Raw genomic sequence first — 20111 nt, forward strand, 5'->3', positions numbered from 1 at the left:
AGGGTGTTCGGGATTAGCATAATTTATATGGCTTGCAATGTGCTGTTTGTGACAGATGGCTATTTCTGGATATCTGAGTTCTAATTTTGTCTTCAGTGACTGAATCGTTATGTACTAGTAATATGCATAAATTATTATTGTGTTCATAGGCAAACAGCTCAGTGGGGAAGCATTGGGGAAGCTGTCCACTTCCCATCCTTCTTGGGTATTAATTAGAAAAGCCTAAGCATGTAACTAAGACCAGTGGAAAGTGCTGCTAGAAAGGTCATTAAGCTAATGTCCAAAGATGACAATAGAAGGATATGGGAAATTAATTATACTATGAAGCGAAGAGAAATTACTGGCCATATGATATATAGTCGTACCTTGGAAGTCGAACGAATCCATTCTGGAAGTCCGTTTGACTTCCAAAACATTCAGAAACCAAAGAACAGCTTCTGATTGGCTGCATGCACACGAAAGCTCATACCAAGAACTAACTTAGTTGGTCTTTAAGGTGCTACTGGAAGGAATTTTTTTTGTTTTGACTATGGCAGACCAACACGGCTACCTATCTGTAACAAGAAAAAGGATAATAGGTATAGAATAGTGTGAGATATAGTCTGGTTATACATTATCTGAAACATGTTGGGCTCACATATATGCTATTTTACAAAGCCTGGAGATTCTTACCCCCCCTTTTTTTCTAAGTTGGGGGCCATACATGCTGCCTGAAAGAGTGCTTTCTTTCATCTGTCATGAATCTCCTGTATCTCAATTTTGTCAGATGTCCCCAAGTTCTACTGTTGTGACGGCCTTTCTAAAGCTGCAGTCCTAAACCTAGAAGAAAATCCTATTGCACTCTCTAGGACCGCCTTCCATGTAGATATGCATAGGATTGCCTACAAGCCTGATGTAGAGAAAAAACAAAGACTTTTCTCATGTCGCTTTCTATATGATTGAGGCATGAAGAAGGTGTTGCTCTCCAAATTAGGGATGGGAGAGAGATTTGGTTCAGTTCACATTTGAAAGCTGCAGTTTTCAGATCCTCACTTTCTGAAAAAAATATGATAACCGAAACATAACCATTCTTCAAAATTCACACTTATCTGAATTTTGTGATGCAGCTGTCCAATGAACCAATATTTACAAAAATGCATGTATTAGAGTAATGGGTGCATAAAAATGCAAATTTTAGTGAAAATTACATAAAAATGCATTCTAAGAGGGGAAACTGCTTGCAAAAATGTGTATATAATCAAAATTACATATATTTGCACTAGTATTCAAGATGAGGTTTTTTTACTATTACAAAAATTCACAAATTGCATCAGAATTGTGGAGAACTGAATTTAAGATGGGAAGAATGAGAAACAAAGCAAGCCCTTGTTGGACTCCATCTTTCATCAGCCCCAGCCAGCACAACCAATAATTGGGGATGGTGGAAATTGTAGTCCAATGACAGTTGAGCTTGGGTGACTTATGGGGTCACAAGGATTGTCTTTTTCAGACCCAAAAAGGTCTTCACTATTAGAGAACTTTGCTCAGTGTTCATTTTGAAGCAAAATAGAACCTTAAAATCCTGGTTTTTTGTGGCTTTTTACATTTTAATGCACACAAAGCTCAAGCTTATGCATGTGTTTTTGAGAAATAATAACAATAAAGCATTCTACACCAGTAGAAGAAAATAATTTTATTCTGAGAGACAGTGGAAGTAATATGCAAAAAACAACACTTAGCACTCCATCTGGGGCTATATTTAATGTTTTTATGTAGTCATCCTCATCTCTAGAAGGTGAGGAAGAGGACCTGCCTTATAGGATAATAAAGTTCAGGGATTTATGTAGAATGATGGAACGAAATCAGACTGCTAATTTATGATGTGCAATGTGGCATAACTCCAGAGGAGCCGGCTGAGGGTGGGGATGCAATGCTGTGGCTGGGCAACAAGCCAGTTTGCAGCATCATTTTAATTGCAGATGAAATAATAATTATTTGTGATAGCTTGCTAATCAGGGAAACCTTGGAAAAGGCTGCTGACAAGTGCTATCAAGGTAATTAAGGTGAAGCATTGAATTTGCATAAATTTACACTTTGATCATTGTTCACCAGACAATCTTCTCTCCAAATGAAGTCAGCTGGTTTCAAAAACAAGCAGTAAATCAAAGGCAGGAAAAGCAGCAACTGAGAAACATCAATACTGGCAAAATAAAATGTGTATCCGCCTTACATAGGCAATTACGTAAAAAAAAAAAACACCACCCAACCACACTGTTGTCCTTAATCAGGAGATCATGTTCAACTTACTTTATACCATTAGTAAATATTCTTAATTAATATATGCTTCCCCACTTATGATGCTTTAATTAAACTCTGAAATACACTTAAGGTGGGGCACTAGGAAGAAAGCACTCAATTTGCTTCTGCTGCCTATAGCTGAAGGCTGCTTCACACAGGCATACACACACATGCACATATATATCCAAAAAAATGAGAGACACTGTTCCCAGTGTCATTTTTTACAAGATTGCTATATGCTCTTTAAGGGTTTTTAATAGTAGCCACATCTGTTCAGGAGAAAACATATTGAACTGGTAACAGTGCAGCAAACAGGCTTAATTTAAGATCCACCACTTTTCCATCCCTTTCATCATCTACTTACATTTCTCCCCTCCAGTTCTCAGCACTGGTAGATGAAATGTGCAATCTTAGATATGTGTAATATATTGTTATAGATGTATTCCAAACAACTACTCTGTCTCAGCTGTGGTATCAAGGAGAACAGGGAAGCAGTAGGAAAGGGGCTGTGGAATCTGAAAAAAAGATGAGTTGCATGAACTCCAGGGGAAGAATCAGCTGCTTTGTTTGACACAAGTCACTTTCTTATACTATAAGGATATAAATTGTATCAGCAGGCAGACACATCTGGTGTGTGTGTGTGTTGTGGGTGGGGACTAGCCCAAGCTTTTCTACACCCCTCTCATGCATACTTTTATCACCCGAGGAGTCTTCCAGTATAAACTGTGGTCATTTCCTAGGCATTTTCCATACAAAGATTTTGAAAATGTGCCTGCATAATGTGAAATTAAGTTTGGAGATGTATAAGATGAAGACCTCTAAGTTCTTCTAGTTAAAAAAAAAATGAAATAATGAGATTCATACACATATGCACATTGCCATTTTTTCCCTTTGAAAATGTCTTCTGACAATGAGATTTGAGGCATGATCATGGAAGGAGATCAGCTTTCTTCACCAGAGCCCTTTCATCATAGGCATGTCTGCTGGCCATTATTAAAAACGTGAAGCCACTGTATGCTACTAGTTTACCTCTTTCCTGCCAAGAGCCCAGTATTCATGTTGCTCCTGGATGGCAGAGAGAAATATTTGGGATGGGACCCTGTGGAAGAAGGGATGACTTGATAATTATATGTGAAACTGTCCTCCAGTCTGAGTAACGGGTGATGTTGGGTGGTACCTAGCAGGTGTTGATAAATCTGTCAAATTCAGTTCCTCTTTCTTTTATCCTAACCTTAAGATTGGTTCATCCCCTTTCTACATGGGTTTGCAGATTAGTAGGGAAAGATCTATATGAAAATTTGTACAATTTTTTGGTGCCTTTTTCATAACACACACATTTTTGGATGCAACTTTGCCTATTATATGCATTTTTACATGCAATTTCCCTCTAACAGAATGCATTTTGGAGAATTGCATCACAAAATTCAGGGAAGTGCACATTCTTAAGAAGAGCTGTGCTTGGTTTGCATGTTGGTTTAGGAAGGGAATATCTGCTGGATTTACATAAAAATAATTGAGGCAGAGCATAAAGGATCAGATGGATAAAGGTGAACCATCTTGAATGCCAGAAGACATATCTGAATCCTTTGTAAGTTACTCCATGTATCCTTTGTAGAATAATTTACCTGCCATCTATCAGTCACTTTTTGAACATGTAATGTACAAGGACCCTAGAATGGTCATCACACAAAAATAAGATTAAAAAAGCACCCATAAATTGCATGAACACTAAGTAAAACTCAAACTTGTGGTTCATTATTTTTAAATGTTCTGATCTCATGCTAACAAGCAAATAAGAATCTATACCAAAAACATTATTTTCCATTGAAGCTGGCAAATGTTTCCCAAGAGGTGACTGCTGTAACAATTTGTGTGGTGTTTTATACAAACCCAGTATCAGGTAACACCATACCCCACAGTGCAACAAGAACAGGAATACGACCAAACACATGAATGATTCAAAGTGAGACAAAGAAAAAATTATAATGTACAAAGTGTTCTTTACACCTCCTGCTATTTAAGTTTATAAATAAAAATAAAGAGCTTGTCATTCCCATCACATTAAAGTGACCCTTTGTGCTGTTCCTTCAAAAGATTTTGTAGCTACGTTGGATCATTCCAGCAGGCTCTTTGGTTGACAGCACATGTTTTGTGGGCTTGAGGTCTTCCTGTTCAAATCCAATGAGCAGTCACATAACAGAAGCTAACCCCTTCCCTTAGACACACATACACAAACATCCTGCCTTTCGACTAATGTAACCAGGCATGACACAAATGTCATGATTCATCAAGCTGACAATATCTAGGGAGGAACAGCTTGTGAAAAGCTGTTGCTGCAAGTTAAAAACACATCATTTTTCATCTCAAGCCGACTTACAGAAATGGAACTTTAAAAGTGCTCTTTCCACCATTCCCCTGGTTCAAATTCAGTGCATCTCTCGTGACTTGGCCATTTGGTTCTATGATCAGGGAGCATCAGGGTGGGGTGCATCACTTCCTCATGCCTGAGCTCTTGGGAGTTCATGGCAACTTGTCAACTAGTGATATGCAAAGCCCCTGGGAGGAATTCCATCATCAAGAACATTTCCGCAGTCAAGAGACTTTTTTCCCTGCCCTTCATGTTTCTGCTGTTAGCATTGCTTGCTTGTTTCAGTTAAAGGCCCAAGATGTTTGAATGCATGCTTATTTTGCTCACAGTCCCAATGCATCATGATTTCTGTAGTCTTAATGTGCCTAGACTCTGGAACTTCCTCTTGAGGGTGGATCATCTTATCCCCCTTGTAATGGCTTTCAACCGTATGGCAAAGGCCTTTCTTTTTATCTCCAGCCCTTTTTAAAGCTGTTATGTTGATGCTGCAATATTCCTTGTGTTTCTGTTTTAATAAACTTTTATTTTACTGTTATTTGAACACTATTGGATTATAACTTTTTTAAAGGAAAAGCAAGATACATTTTTAAAACACACAAGCTAGTCAAACACTATAACACTTGGTGGATGAATACAGGAACACAACCAGAGATAAACCACCTTTCCCTCAAATTTCACTTCCGACATAATTCAGGTTTGTATGGAATCTATTTTCTCCATCACTTGACAACTGAAAATAGACTGGCTATAATAGTTGCAACTCAAACACATCCAGTAACTATTTTTAATTGAATAGGTGGTCACAAGGAGGACAATTATTAGCTCTAGAGACCGTTGGTGACCTAAACTTATGTTTGCTAGCTAAAAGGAATACTATTTTGAAGGATAAATTCTGAAAGAACTATACACAGGGCTTAGAAAATTGAGCAAGATTCCTCTGTGTCATGGGAAGGTGGACAGGAAAGAAATGGGGCACAGAACTCAAAAAGAAATATACTAATGAAATACTATTTCATTGAGAGATACTTTTATGATGTAAAGGGTAAAGGGACCCCTGACCATTAGGTTCAGTCGTGGCCGACTCTGGGGTTGCGGCGCTCATCTCACTTTACTGGCCGAGGGAGCTGGCATACAGCTTCCAGGTCATGTGGCCAGCATGACTAAGCCACTTCTGGCGAACCAGAGCAGCGCACGGAAATGCCGTTTACCTTCCCGCCAGAGCGGTACCTATTTATCTACTTGCACTTCGTGCTTTTGAACTGCTAGGTGGGCAGGAGCTGGGACCGAGCAATGGGAACTCACCCATTGTCGTGGGGATTCAAACCGCCGACTGCATCCCTTTTATGATGTACTTTACAACAATATTGCTTTTTACATAAAAATGGGCTTAGAAGCTGTTCTAACAACAGTAGTTTACTTCTCCTTGTCCAAACTAGCAGAAGTACTGTACAATGTATTTATTTATAAATATAGAATATAGAAATGCAGGAAGCAAACTAACTGCTAAGCATGATCTAGTTTTGGATATATCTCCTGTTACTAGAATCTTGTGAGTGTCCAGTTATAATAAATTAGATGTGTTCTACTAAACATGTTTGCATGCCCCTCAGTCGTCAAGTGCCTAAGTAGCGTTACAATGATTGGGCCTAGGTGCTGTGTTTGTAATGAAACGGAAAATAACTGTCAAGGAGCAGCCTTATAATGTCTTTACACTTATAACCATGTGCCTATTATCATAATATGCCCTTTCAGTCAGGAATCTACATGTCAGCTCATCACTAATCAATGCAATTCTCAGAGTTAATGTCCCTTTGTTATAGAAAAGAGACGTCTTGTAAAATATTGTTCTTGGCTCAATAGAATTGATTAAGCATAAAAGCTGTTACAGTTCTGCACTGGGATAGCTGTTTCCTCGGCTTCACTTGAGTTTGCATTTCTAACAGTTCTGTCACTATGTTAAATCTTTAAACTGAACACTTTGGGAACTATGACTTCAGTAATACTTTATAGGGGATCATCAATGCAGTGCAATTCATCATAATGTGAAACTTTTTGATGTTTGGGGCAAGGCAATCAACAATGGTGGCTATGTTCTACCTCTACTGTTGAAGGCAATATATTTCTTGAGTACCAGATGCTGGAAACCACAAAAGGGGGGAGCGTTGTTGTGCTCATGTCCTGCTTCCCACAAGCAATTGGTTTGCCACTGTGGTGGACTAGATGGGCCACTGGAGTGATTCAGCAGGGCTCTCATTATGTTCTTGTGGGAGGGGCAACCATCTTAACAAAACTGTTATGCAGGCCCAACTTTCTCAAACGGAAGAACAAAAAGGTTCTAGAAGGGCAGTGCTTACCTGGGTCTGGAAATGTGTTTCACCTATGTCATCCCTAATACTTTATTCAAGGCTCATCCTGATTTATTTATTTTTTTTAGGATGGCATATATGGCAAACAAATTGATCTATGTAGCTCAGATCTGTGTGAGCCACTTGTTCTTCAGCAGCTTTGAATCAGTCCTGAGTGGTAACGCAAGATACAGGGCTGTCAGGGGTGGAAATAGTTTCTGAGGTTTGTGATACCCCTACTAGTTACCTGCCAGAAGCTGTGGGGATTATAATTCCTATGGCTCATGTTACCCCATGGATCATCTTAAGGCTACCAGGAGCCATGTGAAATGCAATGTCAGTATTTCCCGATAACCTAACATTCAACTGGATGATGCTGTCAGGGTGGGTTGTAGCAACTTCTGCTTGAAATTTTGGACTAGGCTCAAAGTTACTTGATGGCTCTTCATGGAGGGCAGCAGATATAGGTGGAATTCCACTGGGTTGATCTGTTACTCCACCTTGAAGGGATCAATACACTTCAAGTCCAACTTTTGGCACCACCCATTCCAAGAAAGATCGTGGGTCGAAAGCCACACACAGTCCTCCACTTGGATCACAGTCCCTGGTTGCCTGTGTCCATTGTCCTCTTGTATGCCACTTGGCACAGCTGAACTGCCTTGCAGCAGCTGTTGCACTGCTTTCAGCTCCTCTACCAATTCAAAGTGCTCACTGGAAGTGCTCACTGGAAGGACAGATCCTGAAGCTGAGGCTCCAATACTTTGGCCACCTCATGAGAAGAGAAGACTCGCTGGAAAAGACCCTGATGTTGGGAAAGATGGAGGGCATAAGGAGAAGGGGACTACAGAGGACAAGATGGTTGGACAATGTTATCAAAGCTACAAACATGAGTTTGAGCAAACTGCGAGAGGCAGTGGAAGACAGGAGTGCCTGGCGTGCTCTGGTCCATGGGGTCACAAAGAGTCGGACACGACTAAACGACTAAACAACAACCAATTCAAAGCAATAAAGACCCCTTAACCACTTCACTTGGGATAAAGAAGTATGTGGGGGAAGGTTCTTTCTTTCCTAACTTCAAAACATCCAATCAGAAAATAAGATTTTTCATTTGGGGATGGGGAACTAGCAGCCTCCTCCTTCCCCCCCAGCTATGCTGCACTTTAAATTAGAAACAGAAGCCAAAAAGACCTATTCAGCCAAATCCGTACAGATTTAGCCAAATCAAAGTTTTGCTTTCCCAAGAAAATCTACACTTGCAAATTTCCCAGTGAATTTTGTGAGGAGGATTACTCACACAACCATATTTATGGTTGGTTGAGGAAAATATTGTGAGCCATAACCTGAGCCATACATTGTGGAATGTCATTAGCATCAGATTTTCAACCAATATTGTCAGCTGAAAATTCTGGGCCTGAATCAAATGAATAAATGCTTGTGAATTTCGATGACTGTAGAGTAGACAACATTGTTTTTTGCTTCCCAAATGTTCTGTTTTATGACGGTGGTATCAAAAAGTGGTTAAAGAAAGTGGGGGGGGGGGTTAAGAAGCCTTCAGCTCACTGGGCATTTGGCATCAGAAACACTTGTCTTGCTGCTGCTGCTGGCTCCATTCTAGGGACACAGACTCCTGATGTAATGGTTTTAAGCTTTTAAGATCTGTTTTTGTCAGGGATAATTTACAACCTGCTTCTAAATATGGTAACTTGGGAAGAGATGGATAAAATGAGAGTGCACAGACCTACAGCATCATCAAGTGTCAATTACCTCTGTCACTGTAATCCCAAATCCCAAACATGGCTCTCATTTTTCTCATAACTGCGCTTGGTTACATGGTAGGCTGACTCGTTCTTTTTTAAAAAGTGTAACCCTTATTACCCAACCCTAAGCATATTTCTTCAAAATGTAACTTCTTCATATTCCTTCATACTGTAAATGTAAATGTAGCATGCACATTTCTTTGAAATGTAACCTCCACATATTCCTTTGTAAATGTAATAAGCATATTTCCTTTGAAATGTAATTTCTAATGCATTTAATGTGAATTGGCATACCACCGCAGCCTTAGGAAGTCAACACACAGTTTCTGTTAAATATTACAGCTGTTGATACTGCAAATGGTAAGTTTAATCACGACACCCCTTTCGCTTTAGGAAGCTAATCTGTAATACCAACAAAAATACACTTATGCTATTTTAAGGATTAAAACTTCAAATGGTGATTTAGCAACGCAGAATCCTAGTGTTATGGGCTAGGGGGGGAACAGGGATTCCCTCAGATCCCTGGGTGCCAGATTCCCCCCTCTAGATGTTTGAGTACTAGGGTTTACACTAGAACATTCAGGAAATGTGAAATGAGATATGTAACTACATTCTGACAAACACATGAGACTGGGTGGTACAAGTAAGAGTAGATTCTGTCAGAATTCCCAGCAATGTGATACTGTCAGAAAACAAAATTTATCAACCACACTAAATAAAAATGCACTGCCCTAACCCTCTAACACCAGAATGCAATACATGTAAGGCCATTAATGTCTGTGAACTTAGGCGCATTGAATTCTGTGTTGGACTGTGGTATAAAAAAATAAGAGTTTTATTTTAAAAGTCACCTAAACTACTTAAATTAACTCAGTGGCAGGGTGAAGCAATAGAGATTTCCTTCCCCTCAGTAAATGGAGAAAATCTTCAATGCTTTTAACATTTTAAAATTATAGTGAAGTATCCTGGCAATGGATCAGTGATAAGATATTCTCTGTCTGCCTCCCACAAGCCCATGTGTGCATCTCAGAAAGACACGGCTCCCCCAGATGCCCGATCTGCTAGCGCATCTGGCCTCAAAAATGTATTTGTGAGTGTAATCTGCCTGGTGAGACAGTGGCTAAATATGCCTTTTCTCTGCAGGACAAAAAAGAGCTTAGTGCAAAAAGAACAGGGGAACGTACATGCCACCATATCTCCTAACAACAATGTAGAAAAGTGTCCAGGTAAATAGTTGCCTTGTGAAATATAATGTTTTAATCCTGGCATCCTGCAGCTTTCGCTAGAGTATGTGGATATCTCCTTCTTTTTCTTTCAACTTAAAGACTTAGTACCTCAGGGTGTAAATAAGAACATTCTGTCAATGCCAAACTTGAGAGACTGGCAGTTTTTCAGACGAAACTTTGATTCTTCTACAGTAATGTGTTTTTGTGAAATTTGATGTGTCTGAAATAACTATGGAAGTCCTCTTAAAATTCAGGGTTGTTTTGTAATGGGATTCCTGAGTCTAGGAACTGCATCTAAAAACAGGCCAATCTGTGAGCTGGGTTCCAGGTCTGGAAAAAGAAGTTTCCCTTCTGAAGGGAAGAGAAGCGGGGAAAAGAAGGGAAATTAGAGACACTGACAGAACTAAGGCTTGGAAGAAGGTCTGATAACTGCTCTAGATTGCTGTAAGAAGGATGAGGACTGGATGGTGAAATGAATGATGAGGACTGGACTGTTGAAATGAATGAATTGATATCTGCAGCTCCCTGTGCCCTCCTCAAAAAAAAAAAAAAAAAGATGCAGAGTATCAACTTTTCTTTGACATTTGGCCATCTGTCCACCCTATCTTTCCTAGGGCTTCATCAGGTCCTTCAGAGTGGTGTAATTTTACCTCTCATTTATTTACCTAAGGAAAAATACCACAGGGGAACAAAGAGTAACTACTCAAAACTGGTTGTCAGAGCTCTCAATTTGAGGCACACCCCCACACCCCAATACTTTTCTCTCTCACAATCAGAAATGTTAGTTATTAGTGGCTTCGAAAGAGCTGTAGGACAGGTGTGGAAGCTTTCTCAGCCTGAGGGACACAATTCCTTTATGGGGAAGCTTCTAGGGGTGCATGCCACTTGCGAATGGAGTCAGAGGCATAGATGGATGGAACAACGGATGTGACACTTAGCTTTGTACAGTAGGCTACATTCCAGCCATGCAAAAACCAGAGACTGATACCTACCCTCCTCTCCATCCAGGCAAGCAATGGATGAAGGCATCACAGTTTGAGGATACATTGAAGCCAGGCAAAAGCATGCAGGAAAAACTGAGTAGGACTGGTGAGAGGTGTGGCCTGGAGAGGGAGCATGGCAAAGGAAGAGTCCCAAGGACCAGACTGAGAAGCCTGAAGGGCCTCACTTGGCCCCTGGGTCTGAAGTTCTTCAGCCCTACAAGATGAGGACATTTGAGAACTTCGGTGATAGGGCCACTAAAAAGTGTTTAAATATGTAAGTAAAATAGGAACGTATGTGCAGGTGGTACCTCTGGTATTTGTCCACCTTTTGTTCTCACCCTGCACTCAGCTCTCACATGTGGGTCCCTAGAATCTGTCAGCATGCAACAGTAGCCACACCCTGGGAAATGGCTTTGACTGGACGGCTACTGTAAGCCGGACGAGAGTAGCCAATGGGTCTCAAAGCCCTCGGTGAGTTATGGACTTCCCCTGCATGCAAAGACAGGCTCTGGCATATTGAGCGGGTGAGACCAGTAATGGGTCCAATGGTCAAGAAGGTGGTTTCTTCACATACCTACCAACCAACCCTGAAGGGTTTTAAAGATTTTTCTTGCAACCCAACATCTTGAATGAATGTAAATTTGGTATTAGACATAAATATGAAGGCCAAACATACCAATATCTCGGTAGTTACTTGAATTCCACTGCTATCCACCTGGCCTCACTTGGCAAGGTTGCTGCTGAAGTTTCAGGAAGTAGTAGCTGCATTAAATGTCAACTCTCAAATGGAGCTGGTGTAGAAAGAATTTCACTTCAGGATAGTGTTTTAAAACACTGACATTCTTTTGATATGGGAAAGAGATGGTCCCAGTGACTAGTCTGCCATGGTAGTTAGATCAGACTTAACAGGCCTCCCACCACCATGGATGAAGACAGTGGATAGCAAGAAACAGACTGGCGTATGACAGATTTCTGACAAAGAAAAAAGGGCTTGGTGAACTGGAAGAGACTCACGTTTGTGAAATGTGTCAGCTGCAAACGGTGTAAGCAATGATTTCATGTCTCCTACCAAATAATTGATAAAAAATATATACCCCAGGGACACATCATACTCTCTTTATGTCAGCACCATCAAACAGCCCCATGAATGCTGTTTGCGGATTTTTCACAACCCATTTGCAAGGTTATATTTAGGCTGTGCTGCTAGATATTGCATGGGTGCTCTAGGAATCCTTTCTCTTGTCTTTTCTGGATGTGTTGAAATATGCAATAAAATTTTATTGGCAATAATATGCTGCAATAATGCACATACAAAAGTGGTTGATTTGTTTTTTGAAGAGGCCATCATTGAAGAATTATAAATGACACACACACACACACACACACACACACACACCTTAAACATGTCAATTAGAAGGCACTCCAGAATAGCTGGATTTTAGATAAAATACCTTCCTGCCTGCATTACAGTACCTATCTAGTATACCCTCTCCCTCTCTTCCCCTCACAATCCCCATTTTTCTACCATCCAGTTGTATTATTCATTATTGTTACAATTATTTCATTTGCACCTCCTGTGAAGAATCTCAAAATGATTCCACAATGCAATAACAACACGTGTAAAACAACTCCATATATAAAAATAATTAAAAGCCATGACATATATAAAAACAAATTTCAATCCAACAAAGATCTGTTCCAAAAATCTGGACTTAAAAGGCTTGTTTCCAGGTGGCAGTGAGGGGCGTGCTCTTCAGAGCCAAGGAGGAGCAGGCGAGACTTGGCAGGCAGGGAGCTGTTGAGGCTCCCGGATCTGCCTCCCCAACTCTTCCTGGCCTGTCACCTGAGGCAACTGCTTCAGCAGGACTCATGAGTGGGCTGGCCCCAAGCCTGCTGACTGATTTCCATCTCCATCAGGGCAGTGGGATGGGCCAAGAGGTTTAAACCACTGGGCCCACCCCAGTACAATCTACTAATCCCCGCTCTTTTTTGCCCCAGCTGTCAGAATCAACACCAATGGAGTATTGGTTTGGGAGCTGAAAAATTTGCTGGAGTGGGGCAGATCAAGCACCTGGGCTGAAGTTAGCATCCTAGCTCTACTTAAATGTGCACTTTTTAGGCTGCATGACTAACCTCAGTGAAATCAATCTCTAAATGAGAAGCGGTAAACAGGCCTAGATTGATTAAGCAAGGCATTTTAATCATGACAGTCCCTGGAATTTATTTATAACTCAAGCACAATGAACCTTAATGAAGACTTTAAAGGATTTTTAGGATACTATCGTGATGTTGAATGTCAGCAGCCATCAATTAAGAGACTCTATAGCAAGCTTTTCAGTAAAAACAACCATCCTGCATTGTCCAAAAGCTGACTCCGCCTGTAGAAAAGCTACTTAAAATATGTTTAATTTGGGGAAAGCACTAATAAATGGCTCTTTGCTGAGTGACGTTTGGAAGATTATGCTGGGACCTGACCACATTAGTGGACTAGCTTCTGTATTTGCTGCTTTCAGCCTAGGAGGATAAAAAGATACAATCATGAAAGACATATATTGTATATAAATCACAAGCATATCCCTCCAATCAGAGACTGAGCCAGCGATGTAACCCATGCATGGAGAGAGCCAATGAAGTCACTGTGATGAGGAAATGTTCACCCCTGCACCACCACCCCCCATAACATGCCAGAAGATGCCACTTCATCAGGGCCACAATTAGCAATGACTCCCCTACTGCTAGTTCTCAGGCAGGTAGAAGGTTTAATTTACCTTATACTCCTTTCAACTTCTGTTCTGTGAGCAGAACACACCCAACAGGTCAAAGGGAGAAGACACCACAACACAGTACTCACATAGCTCCCTGAGCAAGGAGCCTGCACAGAGCACATTCACCTCTCATGTGGTGAAGATTCAGGGCTCACTCAGCGAGGGAAAGACCAACCAAGCAACCAAGGAGAGGAACCAGGACACACAGCCAGGCCCTAGACACACACTGTAGCACTAGCTCAATTCATACAGTGTAAGGTTGGAAAAGGGACACGGGTGGCGCTGTGGGTTAAACCACAGAGCCTAGGACTTGCCGATCAGAAGGTCGGCGGTTCGAATCCCCGCGACGGGGTGAGCTCCCGTTGCTCGGTCCCTGCTCCTGCCAACCTAGCAGTCAAAAGCACATCAAAGTGCAAGTAGATAAATAGGTACCACTCTGGCGGGAAGGTAAACGGAGTTTTTGTGCGCTGCTCTGGTTCGCCAGAAGCGGCTTAGTCATGCTGGCCACATGACCGGGAAGCTGTATGCCGGCTTCCTCGGCCAATAAAGCGAGATGAGCACCGCAACCCCAGAGTCATCCACGACTGGACCTAAGGGTCAGGGGTGCCTTTACCTTTACCTTTTTATGGTTGGAAAGCTCAGACTTGGGAGCTCAAGCCCCACAAGGGCAAGGGATGAGTATGACCACACTCACCTTTTGCACAGCCTATCAGAATTCATCCCCATAGGAGGTAGGGATGGCCACCATTTTGAATGGCTTCAAAATGGACTCAAGGGGATCCTGATCAAATTTGCAGATGACACCAAACTGGGAGGGGTGGCTAACACCTCAGAGGACAGGATCACACTTCAAAACGACCTTGACAGATTAGAGAACTGGCCCAAAACAAACAAGATGAATTTTAACAGGGGGAAATGTAAAGTATTGCACTTGGGCAAAAAAAATGAGAGGCACAAATACAAGATGGGTGACACCTGGCTTGAGAGCAGTACATGTGAAAAGGATCTAGGAGTCTTGGTTGACCACAAACTTGACATGAGCCAACAGTGTGACGCGGCAGCTAAAAAGGCCAATGCAATTCTGGGCTGCATCAATAGGAGTATAGCATCTAGATCAAGGGAAGTAATAGTGCCACTGTATTCTGCTCTGGTCAGACCTCACCTGGAGTACTGTGTCCAGTTCTGGGCACCACAGTTCAAGAAGGACACTGACAAACTGGAACGTGTCCAGAGGAGGGCAACCAAAATGGTCAAAGGCCTGGAAACAATGCCTTATGAGAAACGGCTAAGGAAGCTGGGCATGTTTAGCCTGGAGAAGAGGAGGTTAAGGGGTGATATGATAGCCATGTTCAAATATATAAAAGGATTTCACATAGAGGAGGGAGAAAGGTTGTTTTCTGCTGCTCCAGAGAAGCAGACACGAAGCAATGGATTCAAACTACAAGAAAGAAGATTCCACCTAAACATTAGGAAGAACTTCCTGACAGTAAGAGCTGTTCGACAGTGGAATTTGCTGCCAAGGAGTGTGGTGGAGTCTCCTTCTTTGGAGGTCTTTAAGCAGAGGCTTGACAACCATATGTCAGGAGTGCTCTGATGGTGTTGGACTCGATGGCCCTTGTGGTCTCTTCCAACTCTATGATTCTTTGATTCTATGATTCTATGAGGATAAGGCATCTTCATGGAATTGCAAAGCATGATGGCTATGTTCTGCCTCCAATGTCAAAAGTAGTTTGCTTCTTAAGACCAGCTGCTGAGCATTACAGCTGGACAGAGTGTTGTTGCACTCAAATCCTCCTTGTGAGCTTCCCTTAGCATCCGGCTGACCACTGTAAGAATCAGATGCAGGACTATATTAATCTTTGGCTTAATCCAACAGGGTTGTTCTTATCACTGTTTCTGAATAACCTCAGGGAGAATTATGTGTGAGCAGCACTTGGAGCTTTGTACATCTTTAAAACAACTTCTTCTGGTTAATATCATCTCTCTTGCAGACACAGACCTAATCATCAGTGTCACTCAGGGCTCCCATTACTAAGCGGTAAGAGTTTTAGTCATGTAAAAGCACATCATCGATTTAATTTTGCATTCCCTTAATCCTACAAGTACTTAAGGTTTATTTAATGTCAGCAGTGTTCTATTTGACAGTAGCTCCATTTAGTGGCTGTGCTCATGCAAGAGTCGACTTTGGTCCACTTTTCCTGAACTGCATGGGGTATTGTGTCAAGAAGTGGGGGTTCTATGTACAATTCCCAGTGCCAGATTTACATATAAGCTAAACAACCTATAGCTTATGGCCCCACTCTCTTGCCCCCCATTTCCCACCACTATTAATATGCTACTTCTTAATTGTATTTCAGTTCAACAATTATTTTGATAAAATACCTATTTTGTTATGTGCAAATAGCTTTAGATACCTATTAGGTCCATAAATTACCATATAGCATATATTCAACACAAAAAAACAGCGACAATTTGTTGACATAGCTGGACATATAAAGGGCTCCATTATCTTCAGTAGCTTAGGGCCTCATCAAACCAAAATCCAGCTCTGATAATTCCCCATCCCAGCCGAGCAGCTGAGATTGTACCTAAATAGCTCCTTAATGGAAGATGAAACCCTGTCAATCAGCAACTTCATTCGTCAGGACTCCCTTGCTAAATTGCTGGTTAGCAGGATCCTGATACTTTTGGTGGGCTACACGCATTCATCACATGCCTGCTCTTGCATGTGTTCTGAAGGATGAAGTGCCTGCATAAACATGGCCACTCTTCATAGCACATCTGATCTAAGCAGGACGAAGTTACTTAATTATCTGGCCTAACCAAAAGCAGGTCTGCAGTAGTTCCAGAAAATGCTTTGCAGAAGAAATTGCCTCTGAAGCTGAATTTGGAAAGCTGGGGCCCATGCGGGGCTGCAGACTGCACTTTAAGGCTGTTGCCCCTATGCTGAACTTTAATTCATTCACTAACTAACTCACTCTGTGGTATCTACACATCCATAGAACATGTGACTATGGCCAATGGCTCTGATACTTTGGGGAAGGGAAGTTGTATTTTCCCAGCAATGCTGTATTGGAGTTTGCTGGAAGAGTGTGACATCTCCAAAACAGAATTGCTCCTTTGAGGGAAGAGATCTTGTCTTTGAAAGGGGCTGCCCAATAGGCACGAAGGTAAATCAGAGAGCCGTGTTATTTATTTATTTCCTACTTGCTTGAACCATGTTCTTTCAACTTGTTAATTCACCCAAAAGCAGGGACCTTAAGCCATTAATCTTTCCCTTGTTCTTGGCACCAAGGTTTACAATTATTGATCCTTTTTCCAATGAGATATTTTCTGTTGTTCCTTCCCCTTTCCACCCCCCCCCTCCACTGCATAAATTGCCATGCAAACTTCAGAGCTGCTAAGTGAATTCTATATCAAAGGATTTGCCCTGAAGTTGTGTGGGGAAACAGTTCTCCAGTTGTTTCATTCCTTTTATGTGTGTGTGTGTGTATGTGTGTGTGTGTGGTTGTTTTTTTTAAGTAGCATACATAAAATATTTGAGGCGGCATGACACACAACAAGCAAACCATCTGAGCTGCTGCTTTGACAGTCTAAATCCAAGAATGCCATGCCAGGGGCTGTCAAGTACCCTTCAGAGAAGAGTACTTTCTAAATCAAAAGTGTCTGTTAAAGGATTTGCTAAAGCTGCCAGTGTCCACTCTGTCATTCTTTTAAGAATCGTTCCTAGAGTTACCCAATAAATGGGAAATGACCAGGCAGAGACTCTGCTGTGACTTTGTAGAAATCACCTTCATGTATCATCTTTCATGTTCAATTTTTCAAGTCAGATAGAAATTAGGTCCAGCCCACCTCTCATGATTGAAGTTCATGTGCCACTGTTTGCAACAGTAGGGATGACAACCTTGATGTCTTTCCGTATTCCAGCAAGACGTTTTCACATCAGCCTCACCTGTAATTTCTAGTCTGACAGGCATTTTTCCCCCTTCAAATGATTGCAAAGGGTCATTTCCTCCATTTGCTTCTAAGCAGCAGCCTTCCCCCCCCCCCCCCCCCGAACTGCAATACATTCAAGGATATGTGGAGCTGGAGTTTGCTATGCAGAATTTACCAAGTACTCTGAAGTCCCTGTTGAAGTTAAACAAAATATCCTGAGGGTGGATACACAACATCCCATGATCACGGTGCTGAATCCTGATACCATCAAGGGAAGGTCAAACTCAAGACATTAAAACAGTAACAACATGCTTTCTATTGAGCCTCTGTCTGAATACACTTTCTGTTATGTTGCTTGGGAGACAGCGATAGGTTGCTAGAGGCCCACCTGGATTGTTAACCTATGTTATCGTGTGTTGCTTTTATTGTACTCATCTCCTTCTTCCATTTTAGACAGTTTAGAGCAGCTCTTCTAACGTGCTGCTCAAGGCGATGCTTGCTTAGTTTCACTAATACTATACCAGCAGGTTCTCATGACTATTCATGGCTTTCAGTTTTGGAGGATAAATTCATTAGGTCTGTATTTTAAAGTGAACTGGCCTAATTCACCAATCCTGTATTTAAAACCTGGTGGGGTGATGTTGCAGTGCAAGGTTGCCGGCAGGGATAGCACAATATCTTACCAAGAGGGGGAGGGGGAGGTCAGGGCAACCCAGAAACATTAGCAGAGCCAATCTGGCACTCCCGCCATTGCACCCATGCAGCCTGACAGCACCTTGCACCTTCCTCTCTCCTGCAGTGTCACATTTCTGGGAAGCTAGCATTGCAGATTGCCCCCACCCCCCGGGCAATTAGCTCTTGGGTGTGGATCAAAGCAATCAGCTGAATACCATACTTTTCCAGATTTTGTGATATGCTTTCAGTTATTTTTTAAAAAGTGCACATAAAAATCGTATTTTACAGGGGGTAAACGAATACAAAAATGCTTAATTTGGGGGGAGTTATATGATAAAGCATACAAAAACCCATATTTTAAGGGAAGAATGCATACAATTTACATGAGCAATTTAGACAATTCAAGTGTGAACAATTTAAATGCAAATTTTCCATGCACCTCTAAAAAACTCCACAAAAATGGGAACAATGGTTCAGCATATTCAGGACTGAAAAGGAACAGTAATAGGCTGATCCATTCATCGCTACCATTCATCCCAATCTGGGGACCACCAGATGTTGCTCAGTAACAACAACAATAATCGTATTGGCGGATAACTCATTCCGAATCTGACCGGACACAGGTTAGAGCTCAACGTCGAGCCTACCAAGTGGCGATAGCGACGGCGAAGAAGACTTTCTTCACCGCCTCTATTGCATCTGCAGAAAACAGCAGCAGGAGACTCTTTCAGGTGGTTCACAATTTAGCGGAACCACCTGTAACATCGGGGCCCAGTATGGGCCACATGTTCTCCTGCAATGATTTTGCAAATTGTTTTGCAGATAAAATCGCTCAGATTCGGGAAGAAGTAGACTCCACCATGGGAGCAGGGCCGGGGCGGGAGAGTGCTAGAGTCCTGTCTGGTCAAGTTGTGTGGGATCAATTCCAATCTGTTACCTCCGAGGATGTGGACAGGCTGCTTGGACGAGTGAAGCCAACCACCTGTCTCCTGGATCCTTGCCCATCGTGGCTTATAAAAGCTAGCCGGGAAGGACTGGACGATGGGCTTCGTGGGGTGGTGAATGCTTCCCTCCGTGAGGGAGCCTTCCCAGACCCGCTGAAAGAGGCGGTTATTAAACCGCTTCTTAAAAAACCATCTTTAGATGCGGCCACGATGGCCAATTATCGCCCAGTCTCAAACCTTCCATTCTTGGGCAAGGTGATTGAGCGAGTGGTTGCTGAACAACTCCAGGCACGCCTGGAAGAAGCGGACCATTTGGATCCCTTCCAGTCGGGATTCAGGCCTCATCATGGGACTGAAACTGCCTTGGTCGCACTGGTTGATGATCTTCGGCGGGCTAGGGACAAAGGTGAGAGCTGTTTCCTAGTTCTGCTGGATCTCTCAGCGGCATTTGATACCATCGACCATGACATCCTTCTGGACCGTCTTGAGGGGCTGGGAGCTGGGGGCACTGTCATACAGTGGTTCCGCTCCTTCCTCCTGGGCCGTGTTCAGAAAGTGGTGGTGGGGGATGAGTGTTCAGACCCCTGGGCTCTCACTTGTGGGGTGCCCCAGGGTTCTGTCCTCTCCCCCATGCTTTTCAACATTTACATGCAGCCTCTGGGAGAGATCATCAGGAGGTTTGGGCTGGGTGTTCATCAGTATGCAGATGATACCCAGCTCTACCTCTCTTTTAAATCAGAACCAGTGAAGGCGGTGAAGGTCCTGTGTGAGTGTCTGGAAGCGGTTGGAGGATGGATGGCGGCTAACAGATTGAGGTTGAATCCTGACAAGACAG

Source organism: Podarcis gaigeae (genome assembly GCF_964106915.1).
Source record: "Podarcis gaigeae genome assembly, chromosome: 4".
In the NCBI taxonomy this organism is placed as follows: domain Eukaryota; kingdom Metazoa; phylum Chordata; class Lepidosauria; order Squamata; family Lacertidae; genus Podarcis; species Podarcis gaigeae.